The 18,580-nt window shown below is 44.1% G+C and overlaps 1 long non-coding RNA gene across 1 annotated transcript in view; it reads right to left on the reverse strand.

Annotated features, from left to right (window-relative positions):
* LOC137348198 (uncharacterized) overlaps positions 1-17,817 on the reverse strand; it is a 29,329-nt gene extending 11,512 nt beyond the window's left edge. The window contains exon 1 of the long non-coding RNA XR_010969093.1: positions 17,720-17,817. This is a non-coding gene — a long non-coding RNA (uncharacterized lncRNA). The remainder of the gene's footprint in view (positions 1-17,719) is intronic.
* Positions 17,818-18,580: the final 763 nt, after the last annotated feature.

An 18,580-nucleotide genomic window follows, 5' to 3' on the forward strand; every position in this document is an offset into this window, starting at 1 on the left:
TTGTGTCATCTGCAAACTTGGAAATATTACATTTAATCCCCACATCCAAATCATTGATATAGATTTTGAATAGTTCGGGCCAAAGCACTGAGAATATAGACCCAATTTACTCAGCTTCTCATCGTAGGATAACCCTCTCATCCCAGGGACGAATCCAGTGAACCTTTGCTGTACTGCCTCCAATGCAAGTATATCCTTCTTTAAATATGGAGACCAAACCTGTGCACAGTACTCCAAGAATGGTCTCACCAAAGCCCTTTACAATTGTAGCAAGACCTATTTATTCTTGTACTCCAATTCTTTTGCAATAAAGGCTGTGACGGAAACCACACCGGCGAAATGGAAACAGATTAATTTTGTCATATGGAACACTACTTGAACTTTTTACCGGACATTAAACATAACCTGTTTAAAAAGACCACAGAGTTGAATGGCTGAAAACATGGTTGCACATTTGCATTCTGAGAGACAGTTGAATAGAGAGACAATGGAAGTACTCACTGATACAATTAACAGTGATGATCCACATCTTGTCAACCCTCGCAGACGATGCTGCTTCAAAAAAAGAGCTGGTCACATGACTCACCTGCTGGCCAGACTGGGAACTGTTTGAATTGTGCCTCACAGAAAGGTTTGGGATAAACTGCAATATGAAGACCAAAGCTAAGGAAGCTCTCTCTCTCTCTGTCTCTCTATCAAGCAAAGTCCCAGAGACCCACAGAAGCAGCTTAAGCCTCAAGACAGAGGACCTCTTCAGCCTCTGGTACCAGAAAAACAAGTTTGAAAGTGTGCACTGGGCCCCAGCGAGAACTGCAAGACCTCAACTCCAATCAAGGACTTTACATCCAAACCAAAAGACAGTAACTGAATTCTATTTATTGCCAACCCTACTTAAACCTCTCCCTTTAATTCTTTCTCCCCTTCTGTATCTATTTGTGCGTGTGTGTTTATCTCGTGTGTATGCTAGCATGGTGGCGTCATGTATTTTAATAATTTTAACCGAGTTAGAGTGATAAGACTAATAAACTTACATCTTTCTTGTTTAAACCTGAGAAAGCCTGTCTGATTGGTTCATTTGTAATTACAATTAGACAGCAGTAAGCAAGGACTCACTGAGGTGTTAAGATTTTAAAAAACACTGTGTTTTAAAAGTTAAAACCTGTTACAGCCAAACCAGGAAAGGGGCCAGGGGGGAGCCTGAGACCCCTTCCTCACCTGGTCTTAACAAGGACAACATGCCGTTTGTCTTCCTAATTGTTTGCTTTACCTGCATGTTAACTTTCTGTGTCCCTTGTACAAGTACACACAAGTCCCTCTGAACATCAACATTTACAATTTCCATGCCTTTTAAACAAAACCATCTAGTTTTGTACACAGACAGTCCCAGTATTGAATATGGTTCCTGCTCGTAATTAAGCATAGTGGAAAATGCTAGTGTGTGTGTGGATATTGGGTGAGGACAAGAACCAGCTTGGATTAGATGTCCCTCCACACTGCCCTATCTCACCCTGTTGAGCATCTTCTCTAGGCTTATGGATTATGAGGAATAGTCACTTGAGCCACACACTGGAAGGCAGACTGCACTAGTGCAACCCCTGGTGAGAATGACCAACATCAAGAGAGGCAAAGAATTGAGGGAGGGATATTGAGGTATCAGCCTTGGCTCAGTGGTAGCACCTTGCCTCTGAGACAGGTCAGGGCTTCAAGCCCCACTTGAGGAATTGAGCATGTAACCTCAGTTGGGGCTCCAGTGTGTGACATATCAGTTGGATGAGATCTTAAAGCAAGGCCCTGTCTGCCTCCTCAGATGGATACAAAAGACCTAATGGTTCTATTTTGAAGAAGAGCAGGGGAGTCTTGGCCAATATTTATCCCTTAACCAATACCATTAAAGAGAACTGTTTAATTTGTCGTTTAGCTCAATACTGCTTGTGGGATCTTGCTGTGCACAAGTTGTTTGCCTTGTTTCACTATATTTCAGAAGTAATTCATTGATTGTGAAGGACTTTGGTACATTGTGAAAGGCATTAAAGAAATCAAAACCCTTTCTTTTAATACACTTTGATAAACACGAGCGACTATTCTACTGATATTCTATTTAAAGAAAAAAAAGTTTTGTAACTCAACACAATTGTTAAAGCATCCTATCCTCTGGACATTCACCATCTGCTTTCCCAAAGGATTAACTCCAAAGTGCTTCAAAGCCAATATTTTTCCTGTTCTTAATAAAATTTTGGCAAAAAATTTCTGCATTGGCAATTAATAATGTTTTGAAATGATTTACAACACAGTCCCCAGCAAAGAACAGTATGTTCATTAATCCATCAGATATTAGTGTCTTGCAGCAATCAGCTCAGCTGGTCTGTCTCCAGAAGTCAAGGCACTGCTTGTCATGTTAATTATTGACTCAATGGGTGGATGGGGTTCTGAGCCATGAAGATCAGGAAGATCCCAGGCAGGATCCCTGGTCTGCGCTAGGTTAGCTGATTTCAACTGAGTTGCTATCGGCAGGGGCGCTACAATTGACCTCATGCCACTGGGTTGGAGAAGGGCGCCAGGGGGAGGTGCTGCAGGTGAGTGGTGCATGAGGCGGTTAGCAGTTGAAGTGGCAAGTGCCTATTGGGGCTCCCCATATATTCACTATTCAGGGACCATGGACCCACACATGCAGAACAGTCACTTTGGTGAGGTGCTGAAGGGTCCTTGATAGCCCTTCAACAAAATACCTGCAACAAGTCAACGTTAATGGGAAACTAAGTTTGTGTGACCTGTCCTCATTGTTTCCCCATATAAAGACCACTTGACCATCGTGGGATTGTTTGCATAATGGAGTTAGGGGCTCTCCCAACAGGTGACAAGCATGTTTTCTTTATTTTTTCAGGAATGTGGGCACTGATGGCAAAGCCAGCATTTGTTGCCCATCCCTAATTGCCCTTAAACTGAGTGGTTTACTAGGCCATTTCAGAGCCAACCACATTGCTGTGAGTCTGCAGTCACATGTAGGCCAGCAGATTTCCTTCCCTAAAGGGCATCAGTGAACCAGATGGGTTTTTCATTACAATCAATGATAGTTTCATGGCACCATTACTGAGACTAGCTTTCAATTCTAGATTTCTGTTAATTAATTGAGTTTTTATTAACTCATTGAATTTAAATTCCACCAGCTGCTATGTGGGATTTGAACCCATGGAAGATCTTGTCCCTGTTGTGGGCTCAATATTAGAATAGATGCATTTAACAGGAAGCTAAAAAAGTATATAAGGGAGAAAGGAATCGAAGATTATGCTGATAGGATGAGATGAAGTGAGGTTGGAGGAGGCTCATGTAGAGCATACAAACCACCACAGATGTATTGGGCCGAATGGCCTGTTTCTGTGCTGTAAATATTATGTTTGTAATTTGCATAGTCTTACGTCTCATTACTTGTTTTGAACAAGACTACAAGAACACAAGAAATAAGAGCAGAAGCAGACCATATGGCCCATCGAGCTTGCTCTGCAAAGAACACACAAGAGGAAGAATCTTTCACTGTAGCGTCTTTTTCTGCATTAAATTTCCATTTTGAATAATGACGATAGCACATTATGTTTTCCCTCAGTGCTCCTGGGTTTCAGTGTGAGGTCTATTCTCCCTTAGCCAAATGTCAGCTGAATCATATCTGAGTGAAATCAACCTTCCTTTTTTTTTATATAACAAATGCAAAATACTGAGGATGCTGGAAACCGGAAATAAAAACAGTAAGTGCTGGAAATACTGAAAAGGTCCGGCAGCATCTGTGGAGAGAGAAACAAAGTTAATGTTTCAGGTTGATCACCTTAACTCTGATGAAGGGTCACAGACCTGAAATGTTAACTCTGCTTCTCTCTCTCCACAGATGCTGTCAGACCTGCTGAGTATTTCCAGCACTTTCCATTCGTTTTTTGAGTCTAGTTAACCTGGCTTGGTGCTGGTTTGGAGTACACCTGGGTGGGATTAAAATAAAAATTGAAAACCTGAAATAACAAGAGAAACTGCTGGAAATACACAGCAGGTTGGTCAGTACCTGTAAAGAGGAAAATATGGATTAGTTAATGTTTCATGTTCAGAGTTTGTTGGGCTAAGAGCAGGAAGATGGACTCAATAATGGCAAAGAGAGGGGAGTAAAAGGTAATAGTCCAGAGTCAGTCATGCTAGCTCCAGTCACAGAAAGGAAGTTAATCAGTGAAAGCTCCTGTGTAGTCAACCTCTGTCATCTCCTCTGATCATACCATAGCAGCACAGTATAGTACAGCACAGAAGGAAGCTATTCGACCCATTGAGTCTGCACCAGCTCTATCGAAGAGCAAACCAGTTAGTCCCACTCATAGAGTCATAGAATTGTACAGCACAGAAACAGGCCCTTCAGCCCATCATATCTGTGCCAGCCATCAAGCACCTATCTATTCTAATCCCATTTTCCAGCACTTGGCCCGCAGCCTTGTATGCTATGGCATTTCAAGTGCTCATCTAAATACTTCTTAAACTTTGTGAGGGTTCCTGCCTCTACCACCCCTTCAGGTAGTGTGTTCCAGGTTCCAACCACCCTTTAGGTGAAATTTTTTTTTGTCAAATCCCTCTAAACCTCCTGCCCCTCACCTTAAATCTATGCCCCCTGGTTATTGACCCCTCCGCTAAGGGAAAAAGTTTCTTCCTATCTATCCTATCAATGCCCCTCATAATTTTGTACACCTCAATCAGGTCCCTCCTCAGCCTTCTCTGCTCCAAGGAAAACAACCCTAGCCAATCCAGTCTCTCTTCATAGCTGAAATGCTCCAGCCCAGGCAACATCCTGGTGAATCCCCTCTGCACCCTCTCCAATGCAATCACATCCATTCTATAGTGTGGTGACCAGAACTGTACACAGTACCCCAGCTGTGGCCTACCGAGCGTTTTATACAACTCCATCATAACCTCCCTGCTCTTATATTCTATTCCTCGGCTAATAAAGGCAAGTATCCCATATGCCTTCCTAACCACCTTATCTACCTGTGCTGCTGCCTTCAGTGATCTATGGACAGGTACACCAAGATCCCTCTGACCCTCTGTACTTCCTAGGGTCCTACCATCCATTGTATATTCCCTTGCCTTGTTAGTCCTCCCAAAATGCATCACCTCACACTTCTCAGGATTAAATTCCATTTGCCACTGCTCTGCCCATTTTACCAGCCCATCTTACCAATCCTGTAATCTAAGGCTGTCCTTCTCACTATTTACGACACCACTAATTTTCGTGTCATCTGCGAACTTACTGATCATACTTCCTATATTCACTTCTAAATCATTAATGTACACTACAAACAACAAGGGTCCCAGCACCAGTTCCTTCGGTACACCACTGGTCACAGGCTTCCACTCGCAAAACAACCCTCGACCATCACCCTCTGCATCCTGCCACTAAGCCAATTTTGGATCCAATTTGCCAAATTGCCCTGGATTCCATGGGCTGTTACCTTCTTCCCCACTCTACTCCATATCCCTGCAACTTTTTCTCCTTCAAGTATTTATCCAATTCCCTTTTGAAGGCTACTATTGAATCTGTAACCACCACCCTATCAGGCTGTGCATTCCAAATCCTAACCACTCAATGCATAAAAAACACTTTTCCTTATGTTGCCTCTGGTTCTTTTGTCAACCACCTTAAATCTGTGCCCTCTGATGGACAGAAAAGACCCTCTTGTCCATCCAGCCTGTCGCACACAACTGCATTCCAATATATACATTCCCCTCTCTACCCAACAACAGCCATCTCCTGGGACAGAAGATCCCAGGCTAATTTGGGGGAAATTTCCTCTATAACCTCTTTAGGTGATTAAAATTAATCCAGGTGATTACTCTGACCCTGATAATTTCCTGCTGTACCCACCATCTTGTTCGAGGTGATCTCCGCTCCAGACAGGAGCAGGTCCAGCTCTCACGGGAAGGAATTCAGAGACTCAGCGTTAAAGCCTGGCGCGGGTATAGAATTAAAACCCGACCCGGGCCCATTCCGACAACAGCCAACCCGAACCCGACCTGGGCCCGAGCCCTTTAATTTTTTTAAATGCCCGACCCGACCCAAAAATAACAAACATATTATTGAAACAGATGAAAATCATAGATTAAAACAAAAACAACACAAAACAAAACAGTACAGTCCAGCCCGACCCGACCCGATCTCGAATGCTGGACGTGGAATACAGATCCGACCCGACCCGAACCCGACACATGTAGTCGGGCTTGGTCGGGTTCGGGTCAGGTAGCCAGGCTTTACTCAGCGTCCACTACATGAGCTGGCAGTCTGTTCCAGAGATCGACTACTCTCCGGGAAAAGAACCACTTCCTGGCATCTGACTTAGATCCAATTAAAAATACAATTTAAAATTGTGTCCCCTGGTCTTTCCTGACCTATGTAATTGGAACAAACTGTCTACGCAAGAACAACCTGTTCCCTTCGCCATCTTATAAACCACCATCAAATCACCCCTAAGTCCATTCTTCTGTAAAGTATAATGTCCCAGCTTATTTAGCCTATCTTGATAACTAAGATGCTTCAAACTCAGTTTTAATCCAATGGCCTTCCTCTGCATCTTTTCCAAAGCTTCACTATGTTAGGAGACCAAAACTAGACTCAATATTCCAACTGAGTCCTGACCAAGGACTTGCGCAAGGATAAAATGCTCTGTCTTATAATCAATTGTCCTCTAAATGCACCCCATCTGAGTGTCTGAGTGTGGGGGTAGATTTTCACTTTGGGTACGTCAGTTGTTTTGAAACTTGGCTCCTTTTGGTTACCGGTAAGCTGGCAGTTGTATGTCAAAGTGGGAGAGGGGCAGGTGGGGATAAAGAGAGAGAGATGGAGAGGGATGGACAAGCTGGAAGGTTGGTGTGGGGCCAGAAAAAGAAAACTTGCATTTCTATAGCATGTCTCACAACCTCAGGACATCCCAAAGCCCTTTACAGCCAATGAAGTACTTTTGAAGTGTAGTCGCTGTTGTAATGTTGGAAACACGGCAGCCAATTTGTACACAGCAAGCACCCACAAACAGCAATGTGATAATGAGCAGATAATCTTTTTATTAGTGACGTTGGTTGAGAGATAAATATTGGCCAGGACACTTGGGAGAACTCCTGTGCTCTTCTTCAAATAATGGCCAGGGAATCTTTTACTTCCACCTGAGAGAACTGATGAGGCCTCAGTTTAGATGGGCCGAAGGGCCTGTTTCTGTGCTGTATAACTGTATGACTCTATGGGCTGGATTTTACCTTAGGCGGACGGGAATTCGCCACCGACATGAAAGTCGGTGGCGAACCCGCTTCTGCCTAGCCCAGGGATCTGTGCCGCATTTTACGGGTCCCTGGGTTTTTATTGTCCCAAGGCGGGACTTCCATCCACTTGAGGGAGGAGGTCCCGCCTCAGTGAGCTGCCAGCCAATCAGCGGGCCGCAGCTCTTAGACCCAGCAGCGCCACTGGGAGCGGTGGCCACTGCTGGGACTGCAGACCAGCTGACACCATGGAGCCTCGAGACGAGATAAGTTGGGCTTGCCTCACCAGGGGGATCATTCCTTCCCTGGTGAGGCTGAAGTGGTCGTTTGGGGGATGGGGGGGCGTCTTGGGTTCCGGGGGTGGGTTGGGAGGCAGGGGTGGCCCTCAATCAGGCACCCTCTGCCTGACTGCCATGCCCTCTGCCCCGGGGCACGGAAAGGCCGGCAGCTATTGCTGGGCAGCCTTTCACGTCCCCAGCACGCCCGCTTGCCAAGGGTAAAATACCCGTGGAGGCGGGCGAGAGCCCTTAAGTGACTGTTAAGTGGCCACTTAAGGGCCTTGAATGGCCTCAGGCGGGCGGGCCTTTCCCCCCCACCTCCCCGCCCCCCCCACCCCCCACCACCCGACGCCGTAAACTTGACCGGAGGCGGAAGTGGGGCGGGTAGGCCTCCCAAAGCCTCCCTCTCAATTTTACGCCACACCCACGCCACCATCCATCCCGCTGAGGCGGCGTAAAACTCAGCCCTATGACTCTATTTAGTGTTTCAACCAAAAGCTGCACCTACAACAGTGCAGCACTCCTTCACTCAGAGTGTCACACTGGATTATGTGCTTAAGTTTCCAACGTGGGTCATAAACTCACAACCTTCTGACTCAGAGATAAGTGTGCTACCAACTGAGCCACAAAGAGGAGCATTCATTTGCCTACTGGGCCCACAGAAATTTTTTTTTAATAAAAAACTTACCTGAGCTGTTTTCTTTGCAGATTTCAGTAGTCCCTTTAAAACCATAGGTTCAGCCAGTCAGCACCTGGTACTAATATGCAGTGCGCACTCTATCCATTGCTATCATAAAGTTGCACCAGGGTCCAATGTACCACCTTGACCACGACAAGATGCATTCTCCAATTGTGGCTCCAATTGTGCAGAGTCTGCATAAGCTGAAGTTGTTCTCCTTAGACCAGAGAAAGCTCAGAGGAAACCTGATAGAGGTGTTCAGAATTTTATTTTATTTTATTTAGAGATACAGCACTGAAACAGGCCCTTCGGCCCACCGTGTCTGTGCTGACCAACAACCACCCATTTATACTAACCCTACAGTAATCCCATATTCCCTACCACCTACCTACACTAGGGGCAATTTACAACAGCCAATTTACCTATCACCTGCAAGTCTTTTGGATGTGGGAGGAAACCAGAGCACCCGGCGAAAACCCACGCAGATACAGGGAGAACTTTCAAACTCCGCACAGGCAGTACCCAGAATCGAACCCGGGTCCCTGGAGCTGTGAGGCTGCGGTGCTAACCACTGCGCCACTGTGCCACCCAGGTTTAGAGAGAGTAAATAAAGAGAAACTGTTCCCATTGGTGGAAGGGTCGATAACCAGAGGGTGCAGATTTAAGGTGATCGGCAAAAGAACCAGAGGAGACATGAGGAAAAGCTTTTTTATGCAGCACGTGGTTAGGATTTGTAATGCACTGCCTGATAGGATGGTGGATAAACTTCAGTATAACTTTCAAAAGGGAATTGGATAAATACTTGAAGGAGAGTGAAATTGCAGGGAAATGGGAACGAGCAGGGGGAATGTTACTAACTGGATTGCTTTTCAAAAGAGCCAGCACAGACGTGATGGGCTGATTGGCCTCCTTCTGTGCTGTACTATTCTATGATTATCTTTAATAGGAGAGACATTAACCAACTTGTAGCAAATATGAATCGCTGACAAGGACTTCCTTTCAAGCAAATAGCAGACATGGTATTGCATTGGAGAGACCAGGTTCAGCTCCTAGTTAGGGAAGTCGTGCATGAGGAAATCCAGGGATGTGGCGAAGCTAATCGCCAAACCATAGCTCATTCCTCCAGTACCCATATCCTCCCCTAACACCATCAGTTGTATTTACAACCCTCATGTCTTTCCCTCCGTTATACCGCCTTAGTAGATTACTCCAAACAATACTCATTCTTTGCACAAAGACATTTTTTCCTGCATTTTGTCCTAAATTGGTCTCCTGGGACTGGTTTCAATCACCTGGGGGTGGGCACAGGGAGAGGTATTTTCCAGATTTTGGCCTTGGGGGTTTTTTTTTGCCTCTCCCAAGAGATTACATAGCTGTGGGGGTGGGGAGGTGGGTGGGTGGAAGAGGGACAGAGTAAGTATTTAGTCATGATGCTCCGTGTACCATGTATGGGACAGGCTTGATGGACCAGTTGGTGTTATCCTGTCACTTTCCTATGTTCATGAATTTACTCCTCACTATTCTGCATTTCTGTCTACTGTTTAGCTTGCCTGGTATATTATGAAGTGAGTTTATTGACACTGTTTAATTCTTTATACGCTGTGATGAAATGTCCCTTTACTTTTCACTATAGACTAGGATCTTTAATCTTTCCTCATAGCTCAACCCCTTTGTACTCAAGATCAGTCTTATTGCTCTCTATACTTTCTAAGCTGTGCCCAGGTATGCACTGTATAGTGCATTATAAAATCTTAGCATACCTTCTATACACCTTTATTTAACTCTGACGACCATGTTTCTCAACATTGTACGAGTGTTTTTCTAATTGCTTTGTACGTCTTGAAAGCAATTTGTCTGATCTTACCTCTGAGTCGTTTGCTTGGTCTGCCTGTATTCATTCCGCTCCATCTTCTGCATATTCATCATTTGACATTTCAGCAATTCATCAGGGTGCAATTTAATTTCCCGTTTGTCTAAGTACGAAACTGACTAAACACTTCTGCAGCATTCCTTTAGCTCTATCGAGCTCCGTGTTTGACAAACGTTGCCGTTAGTTTTACTATGCAGGTGTTTTATTGTAAATTACAAAAGGGGCCCAAACACTGATCACTGCGGGATTTTGCTCAGTGCATCTCTTGCAGTCTGATAATGCAGCACTCATGGCTAATTCCTGTATCCTATTTTGTAACCAGTTTCTTATTCACTCCCCCTGACACAGCATCCAACCATTTCTCAATGATTCCTCTTGTTATAATTTAAGCCATTTCCTGATATCTTCTATTCACATTGTCTATAATATTGAGCAAGCATGAGCTTCTTATGAACCGAAGCTGGACCCTATATAGGATGTAGCAAACCTAGTGAAGCCTGTTTTGCCATTGATATGTGCACTGGGCCCAGCATGGGTTACCCTGTGCTCCTGATCTCTGTCACACCACCAGACAACAACATACGTACAGATCATGCAAGTCGGGCCGAAACGCTACCAAGTAGTTTTCAACTTTTGAAAGTAACACAGAAGGAGAATGAACAGTCGGCTGGACTGCGGTTAAATAGGATGCTTAATTTCGCTCCAGTAATTTAAAATACAAAACTATAAAGGTCCAAATACTGAGCATTTCTCTGTAGTAACTTTTGTCCCTTGTACCACCCATGCTTGAGGTGAAGGCTTTTAAAAGGTTCCTATTAGTGGCTTTGCGCATTATTATAAACTTTAATGTTAAGAGCTTCACAAAAAAGCGCAATTAGCGGAAACTCGCTCTGGCAATTAATTCACCCTGGGGTCGTGTCCAGTTTTTGCGGACAGGGCCAGCTTCTAGCGGGAATTTTATTAAAACTGGCAAAAGGATTGCAAAAATTCAATTTGCACCAGAGTTAATTTGTGCTTGAAAATTCTCAATCTTTCTGCCCTGGTTGGCCAATTTTGGTTGAACGGTGCAGAAAAACGTCACTGCAACTGCGTGGAAACTCATGCACACTAAACATAAGTGCGGCCCAGTTATATCTACTTCGTTTTGATCCAAGCTGGTATTAGGGAAGATAAACAGATGAGCAGATATATAATTTGCCAAGTTATAGCACTTTAGCACAAAGTTTAGGCTGACACTCCAGAGCAGTACTGAGGGAGTGCTGCACTGTCGGAGGTGTCATGTTTCGAATAAGACATTAAACCAAGGGCCCCCTCTATCCTCACAGGTGGGTGCATAAAATCCAATGGCACCATTTCAAAGAAGAGCAGGGGAGTTCTCCCCGGTGTCCCGGCCAACATTTATCCCTCAATCAATATCACAAAAACAGATTGTCTGGTCATCATCACATTGCTGTTTGTGGGAGCTTGCTGTGCGTAAATTGGCTGCCGTGTTTCTGACATTACAACAGTGACTCACTTCAAAAGCACTTCATTGGCTGTAAAACATTTTGGGACATCTGGGCATCATGCAAGGTGCTATATAAATGCAAGTTTTTTCTTATTTATTACTAGATCACAAACAACCTTGCCTGTTTGATGTCTGTGCTATCTTCTTACAAACGATAGGTTGGAAAATTGTTTCCATTTCCCATTGTTGTTCCACAGACCTACACCTTTTCTGAAATGTAATCTGGAGAAGAAACCTAAAGTTGTACAATTGAAGCTGTGATGCACACAGCAGGAAAACATGATATTATTTGAAACCTCAGTGCCACAGGAATCCCAGGCAGAACATGGGGCTGCATAAGAAGTGGCTGAAAAATAGGGTACAGATATTAACCATAAGCAGAGCAATGTCAATCTGGTGGAGATGTTGTGTTTGCTCACACACACCCACAGGCGCAAATGCATGAACATGCAAACACGCACAGACACAAGCATGCAATCATGCACACTTACAAATACACACATGCACACACACACTCAAATACAGACACATACACACATACAGACATGTACATGCACATGCACGTGAGCATATTACATGCAGAGATACACAAGCCTCACAGACACATCTACATGCATACACGCATAGCACACAACATAGTACACACAACTTGCAGTCATGCTTTTAACTTCATAGCAGCAATTGCATTAATGAGTGACTCTGAGACTACTGTATGGTGGGGCAGCTTTCCTCTGTCACTTGTGAGGTGTAACCTTTATATTCACATTTATGATAGTCACAAAAATTCAAGACTGCCGGAAATATTCCTTCTGCCTTTCCTGTTGGGTTAACAGAAGTTCTCTTCAATCAGAAAACCTCTTTATCTCCAAGCTCAATTTTTGATGAAGCATATTAAAAGCTGTTTATATCTTGTCACAGTTTTAATTCAGATTCCAGTAAACCAGTGTTCATGACTGATATCCAACACTTATGCTGCTAAATCCAGTTTAAAATATTAAACTAAATCCCATTTGTCTATTAAGGTGGACATAAAATGTCCCAGGGCAATATTTTAAGAAACAATAACAGTGTCCTGAGCAACATTTATCTCTCAACCAACACAGTCAAAAACAGATTAATTGGTATTTTATCTCATTGTTGTTTGTGGGATCTTGCTGTGTGCAAATTGGCTGCCGCCTTTCTCTACATTACCATGTTGCTTCAAAAACAATTCCTCGAATGTGAAGCATCCTGAGGACAAAGGAAGCTGCTTTAGAAATAGGACACCTCTGTGTTTCGACATGAGAAACAGCTGGAAAGAATCGAGCAAATCCCATGCTTCTACAGTGCGGGTTTCCCCACGGGAAAAGGAGAACTTGCAGCAAGGAAAGTGAACATTGGAGCAAAAACAAACAACAGTGAACATTTCCACTGGATTTATTTCTAGAGAAATGATAAAAGCATTCTAAGAAAGCACATGGTTTGAATTTTATAAGAAAGTAATCAGCAGATTTTTTTCCCTCTGTGTTAGTAAACAACCAGGAACGAATGTTGTCAGCTTCAAAGCTTCCTGCTGACAAACATAGCTGTTGAAATATTCTGTCGGCATAAATAGTTCATCATGTATTGCGTTGGAGCTATTGCCTTGAAGGGTGTACAAGTCAATTTATTAATAAATTGTTGTCATTTGGGGTCGAATGCATAGCAGCGATTGATAGTACACTGCTAGATAGGGCATAAAGATACCGGGGCTTAAAGGTTTAATTATACGGATAGCTGCCAGATATTTGGTTTGTAGTCCCTTGAGTTAAGACAATTTGATGGGTGATCTGATCAAAATGTTCACAACGTTAAAGGGTTTTGATAGGGTAGCAGCAGTAGGAGGCATCCATCCATCTCGGAAAACAATGGACTGCACCTGGGGTGTGTATCACTTCTGAGTTGAACATCATCCATTGTGGCTGTAGAGGCCAACTCATGAGTGGCAAACCCTTCCACAGCTGGCACAGATTACTGTTCCTTCCATCGGACTTTCTTATCCGCCATCTGGTCGTTTCATTTGTCCTTAGCTTTTTCCGTGCCCTTCCTGACTGCCATTCTCCAGGAACTCCAGTCAGCAGCAAGGACTTGCCCTTGTATCGACACTGATCTCAGTCAACTTGAGGTCTTGCCTGCAGACATCATTGTATCGCAGATGTGGGCGACATGTTGGTCTTGTGCCCATAGCAAGCTCGCCATAGAGTATGTCTTTGGGGATGTGGCCATCATCCATTTGACTCACATGACCCAGCCAACGGAGTCATCGCTGACTCAAGAGGGCAGACATGCTGGGGATCCCTGCACGCTGGTGTACTTCCATATTTGGCACCCTGTCCTGCCAGGAGATGCCCAATATCCATCTAAGGCAGCATATATGGAAGACGTTCAGCCACTTTTCTTGGCTTGTATAAGTTGTCCATGTTTGGCTACCATAAAGGAGCGTGCTGAGAACACAAGCCTGGTACAGGCGGAGCTTTGTATTTTCAGTTAGTTTGCTTTTGGTTCACACACGTCTTCTCAACTTTGACATGACAGCTGCAGCCTTGGCAATTCTGGTGCTGATTTTGGCAACAAGGGACAGGTAATTGTTGATCCAAGGTATGTGAGCTGTCGACCACCTCCAAAGTGAGGTTGTCGATGTTGACGGAAGGTGTAGTCTCTACGTCCTGGCCCATAACATTGGTCTTCCTGATGCTAATTGTCAGTCCAAACTCCTTGCAGACCAGGGAGAACCAATCTACAAGCTGTTGCAAGTGGACGTCATTATGGGATGTCAGCACAGCGTCATCGGCAAACAGCATCTCACGGACTAGAACTTTATGCACGTTAGTCTTGGCGCGCAGTCTTGCCAAGTTGAACAGCTTGCCATCAGCTCTGGTATGCAGGTTAAACCCCCCATTTGAAGTTGCCGAAAGTGTACAATGGCAGTATGAAGAAGAATATGCCAATGACAGTTGGCATCAGGACTCAGCCCTGCTTTACTCTGCTGCTGAGCTTGAAAGCATCTGATGTTGCTCCATTGTAACTGCATGTTCTCGTGGAAAGAAGAGATGATGCCCAAGAGTCCAGGAGGGCAGCCTATGTTCCGTAGCAGTTTGAACAGTCTGTCTCTACTGACAGGATCGAAGGCCTTGGTAAGATCTATGAAGACAATGTAGAGTGGTCTGTGCTGTTTTCTGCACTTCTCCTATAACTGCCGAAGTGAAAAAATCATGTCTTTCTGATATTCTCACTTTGATAGGGTAAATACAGAGAAATGATTTCCTCTGGTGGAAAAAGCCTTGCATTTCAGGTCATCCCAAAGCGCTTTATAGCCAATGGAGTACTTTTTGAAGTGTAGTCACTGTTGTAATGTAGGAAATGCAGCAGCCAATTTGTGCACAGTAAGCTCCCAGAAACAGCAATGCGGCTCACCACCACCATCGCAAGGGCAATTAGGAATGGACAATAAATGCTGTCCAAGCCAGCGATGCCCACATCCCATGAATGAATTTAAAAAACAAATGGTCAGCTTATCTGTTTTTAGTGATGTTGGTTGATGGATAAATATTGACTCAGGGCACAGGGATAACATCCTTCCTCTTCTTCAAAATAGTGCCACAGGATCTTTTCCATTCACCACAGAGAGTGGGCAGGGCCTTGGTTTAACATCTCATGCAAAATACAGCACTGCTGACAATGCAGCACTCCCTCAGCGCTGCACTAAAGTGTCAGCCTAGATTACGTGCTCAAGTTGCTGCAGTGCGACTTAAACTCACAGCTTTGTGCTTCAGAGACGACAGTGCCCACAACTGGCAAGGACAGGTTGCATCAACTTGGCTTCTATTCTTGAGTTTAAGAAATTGAGGGATGATTTAATCGAGGTATTTAAAACATTAAAAGGATTTGATAGAGTGGATATGGTGGGAGAGTTAAGAATGAGGGGGCACGATCTTACAATTCGAGCTAGTGCATTTAGGAACAGATCCAGGAAGCACTTCTTCACATAAAGTGTGTTTGAAATCTGAAGCTCTCTCTCCCCCAAAAGGATGCGAATGTTGTGAGTCAATTGGAGATTTCAAACCTGAGATTGATAGGTTTCACAGAATCACAGAAGAGGCCCTTCGGCCCATCGAGTCTGCACCGATGCATTAAAGACACCTGACCTGTCTACCTAATCCCATTTGCCAGCACTTGGCCCATAGCCTTGAATGTTATGACGTGCCAAGTGCTCATCCAGGTACTTATTAAAGGATGTGAGGCAACCCGCCTCTACCACCCTCCCAGGCAGGGCATTCCAGACCGTCACCACCCTCTGGGTAAAAAAGTTCTTCCTCAAATCCCCCTTAAACCTCCTGCCCCTCACCTTAAACTTGTGACCCCTGGGAACTGACCCTTCAACTAAGGGGAACAGCTGCTCCCTATCCACCCTGTTCCTGCCCCTCATAATCTTGTACACCTCAATCAGGTCACCCCTCAGTCTTCTCTGCTCCAGCGAAAACAACCCAAGCCTATCCAACCTCTCTTCATAGCTTAAATGTTCCATCCCAGGCAACATCCTGGCGAATTGCCTCTGCGCCCCCTCCAGTGCAATCACATCCTTCCTATAATTTTTGTTTATTAGATATATTGATATTAGATATATTATAGATTTTTGTTAGGTATTAAGGGATATGGAGCAAAGGTGGATAAATGGAGTTGAGGTGCAGATCAGTCATGATCAAATTGAATGGTGAAGCAGGCTGGAGGGGCAGAATGGCCTCCTGTTGTTCCTATGTAGAGCATACACTCCCTCATAAAGGAGAGGGGGGTGAAAAAAATACTGGATAGAGTCAAGCAAGAACAAATCTCCACACACAGCCCTTCAACAACTTAAAGAGTGGTGCACACAGAGGTTTAGGAGATTACTGCCTGCCCTGTTTCCATGGGGATGTTGGGTGATCTAACCTCAGAAAAAGAGAAGTGGAAAAAAAACATTTCAGATAACTTTAGAAAGCATCGCAGAGGGGAGAAATGTGGGGTTGCTGCCCTCATGTGGACAAACAAGGCAAAGATTAAAAAGAAAATCCCAAAACAGTCTTCGGCTTTTCCAAGTGTTCATAAATACCTGGAAGAATCAGCTACAGTTTTCCTGGGACAGAAATAAATTAACTTTCCAGCAGCTCACTGGAGCTACAAAGTTTTATCCTTGCGTCAGATGCCTGATAACTTACATCAGGTAAATTACTTTTGTGGAGGAAACACAATTGTTGAAGTGCTTCTAAAGATATTACCTGCAGATCCAGTGCTATTGCTCATTGAGATGTTCTTCTTAAGTTGAGCACTTAAGGAAATAACTGTCAGTTACTCATGCCAGTTACACTTCTCGATATTTATAGTCAGCGGAAACGAGATAAATACATGAGGGAGAAGGGAACAGAAGGTCATACCAACAGGATGAGAGGAGGTAGTTTGGGAGAAAAAAAAGGAAAAGACTTGCATTTATATGGCACCTTTCACGACCACCGGACCTCTAAAAGCACTTTACAGCAAGTGTAGTCACTGTTGTAATGTAAGAAACATGGCAGCCAATTTGCACACAGCAATGTGATAATGACTTGATAATCTGTTTTTGTGATGTTGATTGAGAGATAGATATTGGCCAGGACACCGGGGAGAACTCCCCTGCTCCTCTTCGAAATAGTGCCTTGGGATCTTTTACATCCACCTAAGAGGGCAAGACAGGGCCTCGGTTTAACATCTGATCCAAAGACACTACCTCTGGCAGTGGCAGCACTCCACCAGAACATCAGCCTTGACTTTTGTGTTCAAGCCCTGGAATGGGGCATGAATGTAGAACTTTCTAACACAGAAGCTAAAGTGCTACCAACTGAGTCACAGCTGACACACCTCACTCTCATCTGGAGCATAAACACTGGCATCGGCCAGCTGGGCCAGATTGACCTGTGTCTGTGCAGTAAATTCTTAGTAATTCTATGTATTTGCTCATCATAAATTGAGTCCCAGGCTTCGGGAGGCCTAAGCCTCTCTACCTGAGTCTCCTGTTAAATGAAGTGACAGATTTGGCCAGGTTTAGACTTGCATTTCTCAAGAAACAAACTGACTTTGAAGTATCACAATTCACTCACCTCAGAATTCATAACACTTAATATAATAAAAGCCATTGAATTATCAAATCCTTCCTCTGAGACAAAGTGGGGACTCTCCTGGCAACTGAATGATTTTTGGAAAGTGATAGGTCAGGTAAGTTGTAAATTATTGATGAGAAAGCAGAAAAAGTGCAGACACTGCAGCTATACGGACACAAAGAAATATCGAGGGCTGATTTTAACATACGGTGTTGGAAGGTAACAGGCAGGGGTATAATGAGCAGACAATCCACTACTGCCTGATTTCTGCGAAGGAGGAATGATCAAATCAGGCCTTTATTCTCGATATATTAAAATATTTGTACCTATAGGAAAGTAATAGTTCAAACTGGTTTTGGAATAATTTGGGGCATCACCAACTATACCAGCTGTGGATCTAGTTGCAGCATTCTTACCTTTATATCAAGGGGAGGTGGTGATGTCACTAGACTAGTAATCTAGAGGCTCAGGTTAAAGCTCTGGGGACATGGGTTCAAATCCCACCACGGCAGATGGTGAAATTTGAATTAAATTAATAAAAATCTGGAATCAAAAGAGCATGAAATCATTGTCGTTGTTGTAAAAATCCATCTGGTTCAATAATGTCCTTTAGGGAAGGAAATGTGCTGCCACAGAAAGATACAGCACTGAAATAGGCCCTTCGGCCCACCGAGTCTGTGCTAACCAACAACCACCCATTTATACTAATCCTATATTAACCCCATATCCCCTACCACATCCCCACCATACTCCTACCTACACTAGGGGCAATTTACAATGGCCAATTTACCTATCAACCTGCAAGTCTTTGGCTGTGGGAGGAAACTGGAGCACCCGGTGGAAACCCACACGGTCACAGGG

Source organism: Heterodontus francisci, chromosome 33 (genome assembly GCF_036365525.1).
Source record: "Heterodontus francisci isolate sHetFra1 chromosome 33, sHetFra1.hap1, whole genome shotgun sequence".
Lineage (NCBI taxonomy): Eukaryota > Metazoa > Chordata > Chondrichthyes > Heterodontiformes > Heterodontidae > Heterodontus > Heterodontus francisci.